The sequence below is a fragment of the Schistocerca nitens genome, chromosome 6 (genome assembly GCF_023898315.1).
Source record: "Schistocerca nitens isolate TAMUIC-IGC-003100 chromosome 6, iqSchNite1.1, whole genome shotgun sequence".
In the NCBI taxonomy this organism is placed as follows: domain Eukaryota; kingdom Metazoa; phylum Arthropoda; class Insecta; order Orthoptera; family Acrididae; genus Schistocerca; species Schistocerca nitens.
In genome coordinates this window covers 145,375,106-145,395,493 of record NC_064619.1, presented here as the reverse complement: position 1 = coordinate 145,395,493, position 20,388 = coordinate 145,375,106, and the positions used below count along the sequence as shown (strand labels likewise).

Genomic DNA, 20,388 nt, shown 5'->3' with positions numbered 1-20,388 from the left:
ATAGTAAAAAATGTGCGTATCAGATTTGGATGAAATCGGGAGCTGTTAACACCACAACACAAACTGATCCATTTGGAATAGTGCCGTGAGCGGGAATCATGAACTGCTGATGGATGACGTCGCACTCTGATCAACAGTGAATCTCGGTCCTGCAATATCCTGGATGACCATCATCAGCGAGTATAACGGTGACGTAGAGAGGTCCTATTCTTCCCATGTTTTGAAAGGATACAGCGATGTTACTCCTGGTATCATGTGTAAGTAGGCCGGTTAGGGTTTTATGTTGGTAACGCCACGTAGCGCTCTGTATGAAAATCACTGACTGTGCTGTGTGCAGTCTGTGGCTGGTTTGCATTGTTGGAATTTGCTATTGTAGTGTTGGGCAGTTGGTTGTTAACAGCGCGTAGCGTTGCGCAGTTGGAGGTGAGCCGCCAGCAGTGGTGGATTTGGGGAGAGACATGGCGGAGTTTTGAGAGCGGATGATCTGGACGTGTGTCCATCAAAAAAAGTAAATTTGTAATATTGGATATCATGAACTGATATATATATATGATGACTTTTGAACATTATTAAGGTAAATACATTGTTTTTTCTTTATCAAAATCTTTCATTTGCTAGCTATGCCTATCAGTAGTTAGTTCCTTCAGTAGTTAGAATCTTTTATTTAGCTGGCGGTAGTGGCGCTCGCTGTATTGCAGTAGTTCGAGTAACGAAGAGTTTTTTGAGGTAAGTGATTCGTGAAAGGTATAGGTTATTGTTAGTCAGGGCCATTCTTTTGTAGGGATTTTTGAAAGTCAGATTGCGTTGCGCTAAAAATATTGTGTGTCAGTTTAGTGATGATAAGAATAAGTAAAGAGACAAATGTCTGAGTACGTTCAGTTTTGCTCAGCTGTTTGAAAATCAAATAACGTAAGGGGTTTACCAGCACAATAATTCATAAATGTTTCAAAGGGGACGTTTCAACTGGGCACGAAGATTCCTTGACTCATCTTGTCCGACACGTGATTGTGTGTCAATTTAGTGTTGGTCAGAATAAGTAAAGAGCGAAATGTCTGAGTACGTTCAGTTCTGCTCAGCTGTTTGAGAATCTAATAACGTAAGGGGTTTAACAGCACAGTAATTCATTAATTTTTCTAAGGGGACGTTTCACATGGTGTGCTCGAGCCCTTGGGGTGACTTCAGGTCACGGCTGGTAGTGACTGAGGGAACTCTGACGGCACAATGGTACGTTAAGGACATCGAATAGCCTCACGTGTTCTCTCTCGTGCAACATTATCGTGGCGCCATTTCTGAGCAGGACAATGATCGGCCACCTGTAGTACCTGTCTTTATGAACTATATCCGTGATGTTGAGATACTCCAGTGGGAAGTAAGATCCCTATATAGGTCCCGATAGGACACGTGTCGGACGAGCTCGGACTCCGTCCCACTACCAGTGTCCAGGATATAAGGGCACATTTGTAGCAGTTGTGGGCTTGCTTGCCTCGGGAGAGGATACGATGGCTGACATACTTCCCAAACAAATCAGTGCACCCATCGAGGCCTCTGTGAAGTATCACACTGATAATTGGGGTCATATTGCCAAATTATTTCTAAATTTGACCCCATTTTGTAATGACTGATATAGCAGTATAGGTACTCTCGTCCCCCTCATTTCTTTTCCTCCTCCCATTCTGCATACTTCACTTTTTTGTCAGATAGTGTAAATATGAGTGTAATATAGAGTGATTTTTATTACCATTATGTTAAGCTAGTTTCTCATTACATAACACTATCTAGTATCACTGCTACTAATAACAACAAAACGCTAGATACAATAGTAAACACTAATAATCGTAGAGTTTGAGTCTTATTATGATTGTGTTAGATATTTTGTCATAACAATCGTTCCTATCGAATAGAAGTGGGGAAGGAAACCTACTGTACCATTTTCAAAGGAGCCATCCACGCATTCACCTGGAGCGATTTAGGGAACCTAAATCTGGATGGCCACACAGGGGTTGGAACCGTCGTTCTCCCGAAGGCGAGTCTAGTGTTGATTTTGCAATGTAGCGGCTTTTCACATTTCTGGGAAAGTAAAAAGACGTCATTTCCAGATGTGAAGGTCGGAGAACCCACATATCGTGGTACCGCAGATAAGGGACAGCCCGAAAGTGGATGAGTGTTGTGGCACAATGAACAACAAATTTACTGGACCGTTCCAGAATGAGATTTTCACTCTGCAGCAGAGTGTGCGCTGATATGAAACTTCCTGGCACATTAAAACTGTGTGCCGGACCGAGACTCGAACTCGGGACCTTTGCCTTTCGCGGGCAAGTGCTCTACCAACTGAGCTACCCAAGCACGACTCACGCCCCGTCCTCACAGCCCCACTTCTACCAGTACCTCGTCTCCTACCTTCCAAACTTTACAGAAGCTCTCCTGCGAACCTTGCAGAACTAGCACTCCTGAAAGAAAGGATATTGCGGAGACATGGCTTAGCCACAGCCTGGGAGATGTTTCCAGAATGAGATTTTCACTCTGCAGCAGAGTGTGCGCTGATATGAAACTTCCTGGCAGATTAAAACTGTGTGCCGGACCGAGACTCGAACTCGGGACCTTTGCCTTTCGCGGGCAAGTGCTCTACAATCTGAGCTACCCAAGCACGACTCACGCCACGTCCTCACAGCTTTACTTCCGCCAGTACCTCGTCTCCTACTTTCCGAACTTCACAGAAGCTCTTCTGATTCGCGAAAGTTCGAGTTCGGTCCGGCATACAGTTTTAATCTGCCAGGAAGTTTCATATCAGCGCACACTCCGCTGCAGAGTGAAAATCTCATTCTGGAAGCATCCCCCAGGCGGTGGCTAAGCCATGTCTCCGCAATATCCTTTCTTCCAGGAGTGCTAGTTCTACAGGTTCGCAGGAGAGCTGCTGTGAAGTTCGGGAAGTAGGAGACGAGGTACTGGCGGAAGTAAAGCTGTGAGGACGGGGAGTGAGTCGTGGTTGGGTAGCTCAGATGGTAGAGCACTTGCCCGCGAAAAGCAAAGGTCCCGAGTTCGAGTCTCGGTCGGGCGCACAGTTTTAATCTGCCAGGAAGTTTCTTGTTGGACCGTTCTTTTTCACTGAGCGTAACATTAAGGCATCTGTTTACCTGAACGTGTTGGAACTTTACGTTGCATATTAGTTCCAGGAATTTCAGCCATTGTCAATGTTTCGGCAAGGTGGTTCGCCGCCACACTGAGGATTATTTATTCGCCATTTCTTGGATGAAACACTTCTGGGCAGACGGATCGGTAGAGACGGTGCAGCATCATGGCCACCACTTTCACCAGACATTACCCTTCTCAAATCTCTTTGCAGGGTTACGTGTTGAGTTCACCAGTTTACGATGTACAAACTTTTACGACACGAACACAAGATACTGAGAGGCGGTTACGATAGAGATGTTGGCAAAGACTTGAACAGAAATTGAGGATCGCCTAGACATTCTAAGCAAACAAATGAATCACATATGAATGTGTATCCTGGAAAAGCGTTATGAATGAAGCTACCATTTGCAACAAACCGCATAGCTGTACCGAGCAGATTCAGCAGGCACAGTTATTGATCCCCACAAAGCACTGAACTGCATAAGACTGATCTAGACATTTGAAGTGCTTTAAGCATCCTCCTGAAGTTCAAACAATTTTACACTTATTCAAGAACTCCACAGCTAAAGCCTTACACATTCAAACACCCTATAAAGCAGGAATAAGTCATCAATGGAGCAATCCAGTCTCTGTCCACTGCACCTGCTTAGCACAGTGATCACAAAGGCGGTAGTAAACTTTTTCGTAAGGAAAGCAGACAAAGCAGACACACTCTAAGCCACGCATTTGGTACTAAGGAGCGGGGTAGCGCATCATCAGGTCGTGGCAGGTATCTTCCATTCCAGTACCCACTCGCATTCTAATAAATGTCACCACGTCCTCATTAGTCGTAACGTCCCAAATTTCATCACAAGGTATAACAATGAATTCCCATTCCGTTGCGACAGCACCTACGTCCACTTCAGGGTATACAGTTGTTCCTCCTCTGGTGCTTTTTTGATTCTTCTTGAAGCTAAAGTCTCCAAGAGCGGCTGATAATGTAAGATTGCCGTTGAACCCATTGAGGTTTGTCATCTTGTGAAAGTGGTTCCATATGCCCATTTACACAAGCCAGGCCTCGTGAATCACCGAGATTGTACAGTACAACTCAGAATCCTTGATAAGAGTTGCTGTAGCTGTTGTGCCAGCGAGTTAATCACGCAGTCCTTTACATGGAAGCATTTACTGTCCAAATCTAGAAAACCTTTACGCAAAACTTCAGGGATGTTACCTGCCTTGTCTTCTGGCCTGCGCACAATAGTGGAGGTGGGTAACAGCGTACTGTGCGATGCAGGCACCTCTGCGTTCATGGTACACATCAAAAAAGGCAGTTCCTGGGGCATCAGGTAACGACACAATTTGCATGTGAGAATATTGCTTGCAACTGGAGTCCAACTTAAGATTACAATTTTGACAACACAAGGACTTCTTGGTTGTCACTGGTTCCGAAACTATCTGTCCCAACCCATCTTAAAGGAGGTACCAGAAGCCACCAATGCTGCCGGATCTTCGACCGCCTTCGGGAAAAGTTTTCCTATAATTCAAAATATTTTCGGACACTGAAAGACAGAAGATAACATGTAATTTACCTTTTAGTTCAAGAAACCGAGGAAACATATAACATTTCACACTCCGAAAGCCAGAGTTATTATTGGGTTCAGGTTTAGCAAAATTGTTAGCACATCATGCTATTTTGTCAAAAACTGACATTTTGAAGCCGGCCGCTGTGACCGAGCGGTTCTAGACGCTTCAGTCCGGAACCGCGCTGCTGCTACGGCCGCAGGTTCGAATCCTGCCTCGCGCATGGATGTGTGTGATGTCCTTAGGTTAGTTAGGTTTAAGTAGTTCTAAGTCTAGGGGACTGATGACCTCAGATGTTAAGTCCCTTAGTGCTTAGAGCCATTTGAACCATTTTTTTTTTTTGACATTTTGAGCCCGCGGTTGTGTACAAAGTATAGGTTGACTCTTATAGAGTAGAGTCAACCTGTATGTTAGCACGTTACCTTAGAATAGTTTTTACTTCATAACACGTATTTTACTATTACTAAACCTAGAATAAATAGAAAACTTTTGTTAGCAGGCAAAGACCTTATTTTCATCCTGCATTGTGCATTAGTAGCAACTGAGAGAATACGTCTGTTGGCTACAATAAAGACGATAAAAAGTTAAAAAGAAGAATGAATACTAGACAGACAAGATTTAACCGAAAAAAGTCATTTTAAATTTTGTTCCAAATGGGAGGACTGTGACAGAGAAGAAAGTACATCTGTCATAATCATCACCATTTTCTTTTATTGCGTTAGAGAAAGAGTAATGGGGAAAGTCAGGGCTGCTTAGGGTACTGTATTACACTTCATATGTTATGCACTTCCCACCAACGCGAAACTCCACCTTATCGACTAGCAGTAAGCGGAATACAACTGTGCTTATTAAAACGCTACCGTGCTAAGACAAGCATTTGCGATTAGGAGCCGTGGTAGTTGCCGAGAAATCAGTCGCTCACTGGTGCGAAGCTGTTTGTACTCCCAGGCCGGCGCAGTTCCACTTTGCCAGCCGAGCAGCGGCGGTCAGCTGAGGCAGCGCGAGCCGTGACGTAAGTCCGGAGCGGAAAATTAGTGTTACGAGGGGCAGCACTTTTCCGAATAGCGTGTAATTAAAGATGGCGGTGTTTGCGCGCTCGGCGGAGTAATTAGCGGAGGAATGCCACCCCATTCTGGCGCCTCGCCCTTCACCGCTGAGACGCTATCTGCGCGCTCTGGCGCCGCCCTCGGAAGTCGCCCGGCTGCCAGATAAACGTGAATAATTGCGGAACGCACGGGTAGGCACGTCACGTAGCTCTCTGCCGGTCCGGACACGGGTGAAAGTAACTGGCCATGCAGTGTTCCCATGGGCAATGCCTGAGGAGCGAACGTGCCGTGGATTATTGAACCTGTTGTTAGGAACACATACGTGTAGCTTTGTATATGCATTCCGAGGATCAAAGTACCATCTAAATACGTACCAGCGAAGTCCTTTTGTTTTCTGGTCTCGTTAAGTCCACCGTCTTAAATGTGGAACAGACAGGACTGAGCAGACCTTTATTCGGTTACACGCCGTCCAGTCACACTGACGTGATCACCTGTCAAAAACCTGAATAACTGCCTCCTGCAGCGTGGACGTGCAGGTAAAGAGTCAGTGAGGTTCTGGAGGGTGCCGACACACGTGGAGCCACGCCGGAACCAGCGGCTTGGCCAACTGCGCTGGGTTTCTCGGTTGAGATTACGAGACGCGAACATCTCGATCGAGGTGGGCCTATACGTTCTCGGATAGGTTTAAATCCTGGGAGTTTGGTGGCCAAACGAGTACGGTTAACTGATCCACAGACTCAGAGGGCCATAGACATGGGTTCCCAGGTAGATGCCGTGTTTCTTGACTTCCTCAAGGCGTTCGATACAGTTCCCCACAGTCGTTTAATGAACAAAGTAAGAGCACATGGACTATCAGACCAATTGTGTGACTGAATTGAAGAGTTCGTAGATAACAGAACGCAGCATGTCGTTCTCAATGGAGAGAAGTCTTCCGAAGTAAGAGTGATTTCAGGTGTGCCGCAGGGGAGTGTCGTAGCACCGTTGCTATTCACAATACACATAAATGACCTTGTGGATAACATCGGAAGTTCTCTGAGGCTTTTGCGGACGATGATGTAGTATATCGAGAGGTTGTAACCATGGAAAATTGTACTGAAATGCAGGAGGATCTGCAGCGAATTGAAGCATGGTGCAGGGAATGGCAGTTGAATCTCAATATAGACAAGTGTAATGTGCTGCGAATACATAGAAAGGAAGATCCCTTATCATTTAGCTACAATATAGCAGGTCAGCAACTAGAAGCAGTTAATTCCATAAATTATCTGGGAGTGATTTAAAATGGAATGGTCATATAAAGTTGATCGTCGGTAAAGCAGATGCCAGACTGAGATTCATTGGAAGAATCCTAAGGAAATGCAATCCGAAAACAAAGGAAGTAGGTTACAGTACACTTGTTCGCCCACTCCTTGAATACTGCTCACCAGTGTGGGATCCGTACCTGATAGGGTTGCTAGAAGAGATAGAGAAGATCCAACGGGGAGCAGCGCGCTTCGTTACAGTATCATTTAGTAATCGCGAAACCGTTACGGAGATGATAGATAAACTCCAGTGGAAGACTCTGCAGGAGAGACCCTCAGTAGCTCGGTACGGGCTTCTGTTGAAGTTTCGAGAACTTACCTTCACCGAAGAGTCAAGCAGTATATTGCTCCCTCCTACGTATATCTCGCGAAGAGACCATGAGGATAAAATCAGAGAGATTTAGAGCCCACACAGAGGCATACCGACAATCTTTCTTTCCACGAACAATACGAGACTGGAATAGAAGGGAGAACCGATAGAGGTACTCAAGGTACCCTCCGCCACACATCGTCAGGTGGCTTGCGGAGTATGGATGTAGATGTAGATCCTGGTGCTCTTCGAACCACGCGCGTACGCAGCAAGTTGCGTGACACGTTCCATCGTCCTGCTGATAGATGCCATCGCGCCAAGGACGAAGAAACTGCATGTGGGGGTAGACATGGTCCCCAAGAACAGATGCGTAATTCTGTTGATCCACCGTGCCTTCCAGAATGACGAGATCGCCCAGGCAACGCCACGAAAACATTCCCAGACCATAACTGTTGCAAGGAGCTTGCTTTCAGACGTTTCACGCCGTACTTGCCAACGACCATCTGTCCGATGGAGCAACACAAAATGATTCATCTGAAGAGGATACCAGTCGCCACTCGCCAGACGTCCAGTAGCGAGACTGGACTGCAAATTCCAGTCTTCGTCGCCGATGAACGGCAGTCAGCTCGGATACACGATCCAGCGGGCTGCGGCGGAGGAACACACGCAGCAACGTTCGCTGAACAGTCGCCGAGCAGACACTGTTGGTAGCCTTTGGTTCATCTTGGTGGTCAGTTGTTCAACAGCTGCATGTCTGTTAGCTCGTATACACCTCCGCTGCCGTCATTCACCGGTATCATCTATGGCCCGTTGCGCCTGTTTTGGATAGCGTCACTTTGCCATGTACGGTATACTTCAAACAAGGTGGCAGACGAACAGTTTTCTAGCTTAGCAGTTTCGGAAAATGCTTCCACCCTTCGTTCAGAAGCCAATGATCATGTCCTTTTGGATGTCAGATAAATCATTGTTTCCTCATTACGACAACAACTGCACTGTTTTCAGCGATCCCCCCCCCCCTCCCCCCCCCCCCACACACACACACGCTTTGTATGTCCTCCACTGCTAGTGCTGCCATCTACCGCTTGTGAATAGTTATTGCACACTGACGTCGAACATAAGCGATGGTCACATTAACGTTACTGGACCGTGTATCATATCGTGAGCTTCATCACATGTTCCTCTACTAAGTTCGAAAGCGTCATTGAGACGCTCTTACAACTATGGTCGCAGTCATTGCAAGAGAGGTTCAAAAAATGGCTCTGAGCACTATGGGACTTAACTGCAGTGGTCATCAGTCCCCTAGAACTTAGAACTTCTTAAACCTACCTAACCTAAGGACATCACACACATCCATGCCCGAGGCAGGATTCGAACCTGCGACCGTAGCGGTCACGCGGTTGCAGACTGTAGCGCCTAGAACCGCTCGGCCACTCCGGCCAGCTGCAAGAGAGGACTTGTACTTCATGGTGTGGCGTGATCGTAGTTTCCTAGAGGGAACAAGCAGTGTCTTGCTTCCTCCTCCGTACATCTCGTGGAAAACAAGTTTGTTTGCGTGGCCATCCTCCGCAGCAAGCACGTAAATAAAACCACCTTTTCTTCCTGCAACTTAATTTATTTTTCTCAGGCGCGTGTCGCCTTTTTCTTGCTCTAAGGCATCTGCAGTGGGATCTATAACGATGCAGTTTTGTTATTTTTAGATTATCAAACAGTGTGAAAAAGTTCATAATACAAAATTGTGCTTATGTTTCCAAGATAAAGTGGTAGTGCAGATCACAGCAAACTCTAAATAATTACTTAATTACATAAAAAAGTCAAATTAACTGTTTATAATGTAAAAATAACGAAACTGTATCGATATAGATCCCACTGAAGATTTCTTAGAGCAAGAAAAAGGTGAAATGCGTCTGGAAAAAATAAAGCTGCAGCAAGAAACGGCGGTTTTATTTACATAACAAGTATCTCGCGAAAAGACCATGAAGGCAGTTTAGAGGTCGCACGAATGCTTACCATCATTCTTTCTTCCCAAACGCTATTGGCGACTGTAACAGGAAAAAAGGTGAGGGGTTGGGTGGGTAACAGTGCTATACAAAGTTAGATGTTGTTGATGTACACCTATCTGGAGCGAGACTACAATTATTTTATTGCAGAGTTTTATAAGACATATTTTCCAGCTCAGTTTATAAACCGATATTGAAGAATATTCACATTTTTATGAAAAAACCAGATTTTCCCCTGAACTACTCTGCGTAAAATAATTAAAGGATCGCGTTTCTGAAAACACCGTTATTTTCCCCCATTTGGTTCAAAGGTGCCTACAACCATCCTCTTCAATGATGCAGAAGCGGCCGGCCGGGTTGGCCGAGCGGTTCTAGGCGCTGCAGTCTGGAACCGCGCGACCGCTGCGGTCGCAGGTTCGAATCCTGCCTCGGGCATGGATGTGTGTGATGTCCTTAGGTTAGGTAGGTTTAAGTAGTTCTAAGTTCTAGGGGACTGATGAACTCAGAAGTTAAGTCTCATAGTGCTCAGAGCCATTTGAGACATTTTATGCAGAAGCACGAAGCCGTGCAACTTCACCCTCGGGCTCGGCGGGGCTTCAAACAGCAAGGTGTCGACACATCCCAAAGAAGACGAGAGTTCACATGTTCATGTGAGGTGTAAAGTGGGTTAATGATGCCACATAGATACCAAATTTCAGCACCATTCTGCCAAACGCCACGATGGATGTGTCACACGAACGGGAGGTCCTCATTTCCCAACCCCCTGCCTCCGCCCACTCACCCACATCTCACCCATTCTGTTGAAGTTCCGCCATGGGGGTCGGAACCGTGACTCCCAGTACTGGCCTTTATCACTGGGTTCGTAACATTGTATTACTAGCTGACAAACCCAGCATTACCCGGGTATTCATTTTGTCACTGTTCTCTTAGAAACGAGGACAAAAAAATGAACTGTGTTTGCAGTGAAGTATAGAAAAAAATTTCATATCCAAGTATTCGTTAACACACCTTTGAAATTATGAAACAGTCGTCCAAATAAATATGCAAAATATACAAACGCATAACTACACTATCCAGATTAATAGCTGATCCCTGACAGTTTCCGTACGCTGGGCGCAACTACTTCACGTGTCTACAACGCGATTTGTAAACGTCTCTATGGCAACGCCTGTTTTTAGCTCTATAGTCGGCTATTGTTTTCGCCTGCAGTTGTTCGCGCTTCGCAGCTGAAAGCTGTCATAACCGCTGCCAGTTGACGAATGTCAAAAAATGGTTCAAATGGCTCTGAGCACTATGGGACTTAACATCTACGGTCATCAGTCCCCTAGAACTTAGAACTACTTAAACCTAACTAACCTAAGGACAGCACACAACACCCAGTCATCACGAGGCAGAGAAAATCCCTGACCCCGCCGGGAATCGAACCCGGGAACCCGGGCGTGGGAAGCGAGAACGCTACCGCACGGCCACGAGCTGCGGACGAGGAATGTCCTTAAGCTGACTTGACTGCAGGAGTGTCTCAGTACTAAAGAATAAATTCATTAAGATTTCACGCTTGGGGCGGCATTTTTTTACGTACCTAAGTGTTTATGACGTCATATCTCTTGAATTATGTGGCGTACAATGGCGTATTTGAGTAGGTACGTTCAGCGGCATATGTGGATACTGCCAGCGACATACGTTGCAAATCGAAATAATAGCAAAGAAGTAAAATATTTAAACTCATGCATGATGTGGCAATTTTTCACGCATCTTAGTGTTTATCGCGTCATATCTCCTGATCTATGCGTCGTACAATGACATAACTTTGTAGGTAAATTCAACGGAAACGTGGGTACTGCCTGCAAAATGCGTTGCAAATAAAGTTAGTAGAAAATAAGTAACAAATTTAAACGTCATGCTCGATGCGGCAGTATTTCACATCTCTCATCGTTTATGACTTCACAGCTCCTGAATTACGATAGGTAGGTGATTTTTACCCCTACAGCGATTGTTTTCTGGCAGTAAGGGATGTGTGTACCAAATTTGGTTGAATCGATCCAGTGGATTAGGTGGAGATGTGGAATATATATACAGGGTTATTACAAATGATTGAAGCGATTTCACAGCTCTACAATAACTTTATTATTTGAGATATTTTCACAATGCTTTGCACACACATACAAAAACTCACAGAGTTTTTTTAGGCATTCACAGATGTTCGATATGTACCCCTTTAGTGATTCGGCAGACATCAAGCCGATAATCAAGTTCCTCCCACACTCGGCGCAGCATGTCCCCATCAGTGGGTTCGAATGCATCGTTGATGCGAGCTCGCAGTTCTGGCACGTTTCTTGGTAGAGGAGGTTTAAACACTGAATCTTTCACATAACCCCACAGAAAGAAATCGCATGGGGTTAAGTCGGGAGAGCGTGGAGGCCATGACATGAATTGTTGATCATGATCTCCACCACGACCGATCCATCGGTTTTCCAATCTCCTGTTTAAGAAATGCTTCTGCTTTAGCCTTTTCCGTAAGATTTTCCAAACCGTCGGCTGTGTTACGTTTAACTCCCTGCTTGCTTTATTCGTCGACTTCCGCGGCTACGCGTGAAACTTGCCCGCACGCGTTCAACCGTTTCTTCGCTCACTGCAGGCCGACCCGTTGATTTCCCCTTACAGAGGCATCCAGAAGCTTTAAACTGCGCATACCATCGCCGAATGGAGTTAGCAGTTGGTGGATCTTTGTTGAACTTCGTCCTGAAGTGTCGTTGCACTGTTATGTCTGACTGATGTGAGTGCATTTCAAGCACGACATACGCTTTCTCGGCTCCTGTCGCCATTTTGTCTCACTGCGCTCTCGAGGCAGAAACCTGAAGTGCGGCTTCAGCCGAACAAAACTTCATGAGTTTTTCTACGTATCTGTAGTGTGTCGTGACCATATGTCAATGAATGGAGCTACAGCGAATTTATGAAATCGCTTCAATCATTTGTAATAGCCCTATATATATATATATATATATATATATATATATATATATATATATATATATATATATACGAATTTAGACACAAATACATTGAGATAGGTCATTTGCATCTGTTTGGTTACAACATCATTCTTTGTCTTCAGTGCGTAAATTCACTGATTTAATCCCAAAAAATGTGTTTGCCGTTTTCTTCTACTTTTAAATCAACTTACCAATGGAAAGAAATATTACTTCCTTTCACGTAGCTTTCGGTGCAACCAAACACTGAACAGTATTTTGATGTCGTCATTAAAGAAACATATACTGGAAATACCACAGCTAAGAAAAAGATACATTGAACCGTATTCCAGAAGTCGCCTTGAAATGGATGATGCCACGTGTCAGATGATGGTGCACAATATAACGACGTCATGCGCAGCGTGCGGCGTTTCTGGTCTAAGATTCACTCGTTATGTTGTTTTTGTTATCGCCATTAGTCTGAAGACTGGCCTGATGTAGCTCTCCACGCTACTCTATCACATGCAAGCCTCTTCATCTCTGCTACGACTCTCATCCATTTGAACCTGCTCTACCTGTAAGGTTCTTAACGCCCACACAGTCGCCGATTCTGCGCTCCCTCATAATATGTCCTGTATATTTCTTTGCTACCAAGTAAGAATCTTCTAGAAGAGCAACGATATCGAAATTATTGGGTACGTTTTAAATTTATCGCTTTCGTTGAACTGCATTTGTAAGTTCCAGTATAGAGCCTATTCTTTAAAGAATCTAACTCCTGTTTATAAAGGAGCTTCCAACCTTTGATTAGTTTACAAAGGAGTTAAAGTGTTACGTTGTTGTTGTTGTTGTTGTGGTCTTCAGTCCTGAGACTGGTTTGATGCAGCTGTCCATGCTACTCTATCCTGTGCAAGCTTCTTCATCTCCCAGTACCTACTGCAACCTACATCCTTCTGAATCTGCTTAGTGTATTCATCTCTTGGTCTCCCTCTACTATTTTTACCCTCCACGCTGCCCTCCAATACTAAATTTGTGATCTCTTGATGCCTCACAACATGTCCTACCAACCGATCCCTTCTTCTAGTCAAGTAAAATGTTATATATTCGACAATTATGAATAACTTAAATTGGAACCATCATATGCATAAAGTTGTGGGGAAAGTAAATCGAAGACTGAGATTTATTGGCAGAACGCTTGGAAACTCCAACAGCTATACTAAAGAGACTGCTTATTCGCCCTCTTCTGGAGTAAGGGTGTGTGGTGTGGAATCTGCGGAGGAAGGAGGAGGACATCGAAAAACTTCAATTGAGGGCAGCTCGTTTTGTATTATCGCGAAGTAAGGGAGAGTGTGCAACGTGTTTCGTTGCTGCAGGATCTTCTCATGAAATTTCAACCACCAGCTTTCTCCTCAGAGTGTGATAATATTTTGTTGGCGCTCACCTACTCACGAAAGAATGATCATGATAATGAAATAAGAGAAATTGGAAATGGCACGGAAAGATTAAGTGTTCGTTTTTTCCGCGCTTTTCGAGATTGGAACGGTAGTGAAATAACTTGAAAGAGGTTCGATGAATCCTCTGCCGGGAACTTTATTTTGAATTGCAGAGTAATCATGTAGATGTACATGTAGAATCATGTAAGCGAGAAAAAATTAGGAAAGGTTCGAAATTATGATTAAAATTTGTTCGTTGCCATTAAGTGCTCTCATTATGAACAATGGATAAATATAGACCAGTTATTTTGTGTTCCATTCCTAGGAAAACTTAGTTTTTCACTTCTGAACTGTGTGGCATACAATGATCTACATCTTTATTAGCATCTACATGATTACTCTGCAATTCACAGTTCAGTGCAGGGCACAGGATTCATCGAACCGCCTTCAGACAATTTCTCTACCGTTCCACTCTCGAATAGTGGCGCGGGGGGAAAACGAACACTGAAGTCTTTCCGTGAAAGCTTTCATTTCTCTTATTTTATTATGGTGATCATTTCTCCTTATATAGCCGGGCACCGACAAAATATTTTCGCATTTGGAACAGAAAGGTGGTGATTGAACTTCATGACGAGACGCTGCCGCAACCAAAAACGCATTTGTTTTGATGATTGCCATCCCAATTCACGCATCACGTCCGTTGCACTATCTCCCCTATTTCGCGATAGTGCAGAACGAGCTGTCCTCCTTTGACCTTTTCCGATGTCCTCTGTCGATCCTATCTGATACGGATCCCACACCGCAGAACAACAATCCGGAAGAGGAGGGACAAGCGTGTCCAAGCAGTCTCATTAGCAGCCCTGTTGCATGTACTACCTGTTCTGTCAGTACATCGCCGTCTTTTGTTTGCTTTACCCCCAGCATTATCAATATGATCGATCCAATTTATGTTATTCGTAATTGTAATCCCTAAGTGTTTAACTTAATTTACAGCTTTAGATTTGCGTGATGTAATTTTGTGATATAATTTTGTTAATGGATTCAGTGATATATGTGGATACTGTCTGCAAACTGTGTTGCGGATAGATTCGGTAGTAAAGACGTAGTGAATTAAAGCGTTATGTCTGATGCTGAAGTTCGACTGCATGAACAGTGGAAACGTAGTAAGATGTAATTTTTTTCATTCATCATTTTTTTAGGAAGGGGGGGGGGAGGCTGAACTAGAAAAAGTTTCGTAAAAGTCTGAAATTGTGAGTGAAGTTGGTTGGAAGTTGCCAAGTGCTCTCATTCTCATATGCTGTATGAATGAATTACAGGTATTTGCGCTCCATCAATTACGTTGCCTCAACACAAACACACAGTTTGTAACTCTAGTACTAGTCTTATAGCATTAAGCTTTTAACATCAACCTATACTTCTTAATGGGCTGACTGTGACAGAGTTTGACATTTTCAAATTTGCTCAGTAGCTATTGTAATATTGAAAATAAAATTTTTGTTGCACCTAGAAGCTGTGAGACTCCAACTGCTACCGGGTTCCGAATAGGATGGATTCCAATTCGGTGTTACAGAGAGTACTCTACTGCATTGGCTCCTAACTTAGCTTGCATTTATCGCGAATCTCTTGCCCAACGTAAAGTCCCGAGTGACTGGAGAAAAGCACAAGTGACGCCTGTATATAATAAGGGTAGAAGGACGGATCCTCAAAATTACAGACCAATATCCTTAACATCGGTTTGTTGCGGGATTCTCGAACATATTTTCAGTTCGAATATAATGAATTTCCTTGAGACAGAGAAGTTGCTGTCCATGCATCAGCACGGCTTTAGAAAGCATCGCTCCTGCGAAACGCAACTCGCCCTTTTTCCTCATGATATCTTGAGAATTATGGATGAAGGGCATCAAGCGGATGCCATATTCCTTGACTTCCGGAAAGCGATTGACTCGGTGCCCCACTGCAGACTCCTAACTAAGGTACGAGCATATAGCCATATAGGATTGGTTTCCAAGTATGTGAGTGGCTCAAAGACTTCTTAAGTAACAGAACCCAGTACGTTGTCCTCGATGGTGAGTGTTCATCGTAGGTGAGGGTATCATCTGGAGTGCCCAAGGGAAGTGTGATAGGTCCGCTGTTGTTTTCTATCTACATAAATGATCTTTTGGATAGGGTGGATAACAATGTGTTGCTGTTTGCTGATGATGCTGTGGTGTACGGGAAGGTGTCGTCGTTGAGTGAATGTAGGAGGATACAAGATGACTTGGACAGGATTTGTCATTGATGTAAAGAATGGCAGCTAACTCTAAATATAGATAAATATAAATTAATGCAGATGAATAGGAAAAAGAATCCTGTAATTTTTGACTACTCCATAAGTAGAGTAGCGCTTGACACAGTCACGTCGATTAAATATTTCGGCGTAACATTGCAGAGCAATATGAAGTGGGACAAGCTATTGTGGGGAAGGCGGATAGTCGTCTTCGGTTCATTGGTAGAATTTTGGGAAGATGTGGTTCATCTGTAAAGGAGACCGCTTATAAAACACTAATACGACCTATTCTTGAGTACTGCTCTAGCGTTTGGGATCCCTATCAGGTGGGATTGAGGGAGGACGTAGAAGCAATTCAGATTTGTTACGGTAGGTTTGATCATCACGCGAGTGTTACGGAAATGCTTCAGGAACTCGGGTGGGAGTCTCTAGAGGAAAGGTGGCGTTCTTTTCGTGAATCGCTACTGAGGAAATTTAGAGAACCAGCATTTGAGGCTGACTGCAGAACAATTTTACTGCCGCCAACTCACATTTCGCGGAAAGACGACAAAGATAAGATAAGAGAGATTAGGGCTCGTACAGAGGCATATAGGCAGTCATTTTTCCCTCGTTCTGTTTGGGAGTGGAACAGGGAGAGAAGATGCCAGTTGTGGTACGAGGTACACTCCGCCACGCACCGTATGGTGGATTGCGGAGTATGTATGTAGATGTAGATGTAGATGTAGGGTTGCTGTAACGGAAGCAGTCTATCAAAAATGTTTATGTGTAATTTTAAACTGATGTGTACATTATCTTTCTTGCGATACTCGTGTGTGTATGTTTTCATATTACTTTCAAGTTTCTGGCACAAACCAAATCAAATGAAGGAAAGTACCTTCACACAGGTGGCACGGGCGAGTCGGCAAGATGTCTGGAAGCTATGAAAACCCGTCGGTCCAAATGTTGGCGCGTTCTTCTCCTCCGGTTCAGCCGTAACCGCCGAGAAGGGGAAGGAATTACTACCCGGCTAGATAGCAACTGGCAGTCGTAATGTCTCTCGTAAGTGATGCCACTGGCCGCCCGGCCGATAATAACGACAAAAAAAGAAACCTAATAATGACGTCACGAGCTGGACGCCTGCCGACGGGCCCGGCGACGGCAAAAACGGCTCAAAATTATCGAGCGTAATACGCCGGCGATCGGACGCACGACGGGCCGGGGGCCAGTTACCTCGCGTCTGAATGGGCCGGCAGTGGCGTCGGCCTCCAGAGCAGTGTGAGCTCCGCGGAGACCCTTTTTGCCGGCCACCGGAGCGGAGATTGGACGCCGCCTGCCGTATGAGCGACCGTGACCGAGGCGGTAATTGGCGACAGGGAGCTCTTTAACGTGGAGCTTCGGGTCCACAACGGGGTACCGTTGCTCTCATTTGAGCGCGTGCCGGAAGATGCATGATCCCGTCAGCACCTTTCATCAGTTTCGATGAAAGTGCTCGTTTCTGAGAAGGTGAATGAACAGCTTCAGCAAACAGTTGTAGCGGTACTGGATGCCAGATTTGAGGGGTGCACAGATTTCGCGATAGAGTAATAAACCAGAAAATATTTACCAGTCAGAAGTCGCTAGGCTGTCCTTTAAGATCACTGTGCTTCGCGAGTATCTTTTTTTGTCAACTTTTGGGAAGTACCCATCCAGCCTTCTCAACAGTCGGGTGCTATTTCTGATGAAACGAACGTAAGGACAACAGAACACCCGGTCCCCGAGCAGAGAATATCTCCGCCCCGTACGGGAATCGAACCTGGGGCCCTTCACTTAGCAATCCTCAGCGCTGATCCCTCAGCTACCGAGGCTGACATGTCCCTGCCTCCCTGCCGGCCGACAACCATCCCAGTAGCAAACGATCTGTTGGACTACTCTCAACTCAGAATTTAACTCTGACGATTTTAGGGTACGAGATAAAATTCCACTTACCTACTGACTTCTTCTTATTTCATCCAATAATTGAGCCTCTGATCCGTTCCAGCAACCTTCTATCTTTTCCTCGTCGGCTGACTTCTCCCCCATGGTATATAGGACCATGCCACAGTGGGTAGTCAATTTTCCACCATCCCATCGATGTGATTTTCGCATTTCTTTTCTGTAATCGCTTAGCTTACTATTTAGAGCAAAGATGTTTATCTGCTAACGAATATATACATTGCTTATTCTGTCCTGTCTTGTAGATCCTTTTGCTTATTTTAGCAATCTCATTCCTGCTGCTTGTATTCGGTTTCGTTCTTTTTTCCTCGTTACCCGTGCTTCCCTCACATGTATTTAACTAGGGATAAACTTCAATGAAGTATCTTTGGGAAGCTTATTTCTAAATGTTCTTCTTATTGTTCCACACATTAGTCCGTACTTAACCAGTTTCCCTTTACTGCAACGCTGTGATCTATCTCAGCCTAGATTCTTAAAATGGCTTATTTGTTCTGTTATATTTCCAGCAGCGACAGTGTTAGTTACTACAGGATGCTTCAGCCGGAATACCATTACTGTGATTTTGATTGTGAAGATCTTTTGATAAGGTTAGCTGGAAATTTTAGCTGTGTACCAGGATCTACAGTTCATCTTGTGTTTTCCCAAAGATTGCTTGGTCGTCCACAAATAAAAGAGTGTTTAGTTTTTTCTGACGTTCTGGTTGAAAAGCATATGACTCACCTACCCGCTCTCGTAGGATGCTGTCAATATAATATTACCGAGCGAGGTGGCGCAGTGGCTAGCACACTGGACTCGCATTCGGGCGGACGACGGTTCAATCGCGCGTCCGGCCGTCCTGATTTAGGTTTTCCGTGATTTCCCTAAATCGCTCCAGGTAAATGCCAGAATGGTTCCTTTGAAAGGGCACGGCCGACTTCCTTCCCCGACCTTCCCTAATCCGATGAGACCGATGATCTAGCTGTTTGGTCTCCTTCCCCAAACAAACCAACCCAACCCCCTAATATAATATTAAACAGCAGCCTTAACCTAGGCCCCTATTAACATTTATTGGTTTACTCAGTTCTTCATTGCTTTCTATGAATATCTTTGTACGATTATACCGACTTCTAAGAACACTGATTAATTGCCTGGGGTAGCCGCTCTCAACCTGCATCTCCCACAAATCCTCCTCCTCAAGCGATTGATACGTTTCTATTTTGAATTCTCTCTGTTTCTCAATAATGTGGCTCACTACGAGCACATTATCAATGCATGAGCGGCTTGGATAAGGCCACGTTCTCTCTCAAGCAATAAGGTTACCCTAATTGGTTTCAGTCTTTGATTTAATCATTTTGAATAGATTTTATAACCGGCTGTCATAATACTGTTTCCAATGTAATTATTACAAACTGCATGAAAAATGTGAAGAAATTGAAAAAGAAATGATAGTCGGTTGGACTTCAGCATACAGGAAAGTCAAATTAACCTTCGGTGAAATTAAAAGCAAGGGTGGTAACATTAAGACTGCAACCGGCATTCCATTGTTAAATGCTGAGGATGAGCGGGTAGGTGGAAAGCGTACACTGAAGGCCTCTATGAGAGGAAGATTTGTCCGACGTGATAGAAGAAGAAACTGGAGTGGATTTAGAAGATATCCTTCCTGGTCATGCTGACAAAGTTTTATGAATTTACTTGTAAAATTATAGACAGTGGAAATTAAAATGTCCTGTGGTGCCTCTCCTGCTCCAAGTCGGCCCGTTTGACGTCCTACACCCCTTAAGACATCAGGGACTGACTTCCATGGTACTAGAGGGAGCTGTAGAGGGAAAAAACTGTAGTAGAAGACAGAGATTGGAGAACATTAAGCAGATAACTGAGGACGTTGGTTGCAAGTACTGCTCTGAGATGAAGAGGTTGGACAGGAGAGGAAATGGTGGTGGGCCGCATCACACCAGTCAGAAGACTGATGACACAAAAAAAAAGAAGAAAGACATAGTTTGGGATCAGTTTTCTGGGAACGCCTCCTTGCCCAAATAACGCACTGCTTGCAACTGAAGAACTGCCCAGCATAATAAGAAACGTAACTCATCCGGCCAGGCGACACGTTTCCACTTATCCACGGTCCAGTCTCGACTATTCCGTGCGCACTGAAAGCGTAAGTGACGCTGTTGTTAGTTCACGAAGGGGTGGTCGGCTGCAGAGTCCATGTTCAACGAAGTGCACTGAACTCACCGCAGCTAGACAGCCATAAACTTTAAGCGTATCCATGAGCTGTTAAGCTTTGCAGAGTCGAATACCTTACACATATCACAAATATGTCGTTCCATAAGAAATTTTCTCATTCCGGTATATTAATAAACGATCGACAAGATAATAGCTTTGATGTTTAGCGTAGTGACTCTCTTGGAATCCCAATTGTGAATGACTCAGAATCTCGTACTTATAGAGCAGTTCAAC

The 20,388-nt window shown here is 44.6% G+C and overlaps 1 pseudogene; it reads right to left on the bottom strand.

The window, feature by feature from the left end:
• Positions 1-3,861: 3,861 nt before the first annotated feature.
• On the bottom strand, positions 3,862-18,039 carry LOC126263262 (probable protein phosphatase 2C T23F11.1; annotated as a pseudogene).
• Positions 18,040-20,388: the final 2,349 nt, after the last annotated feature.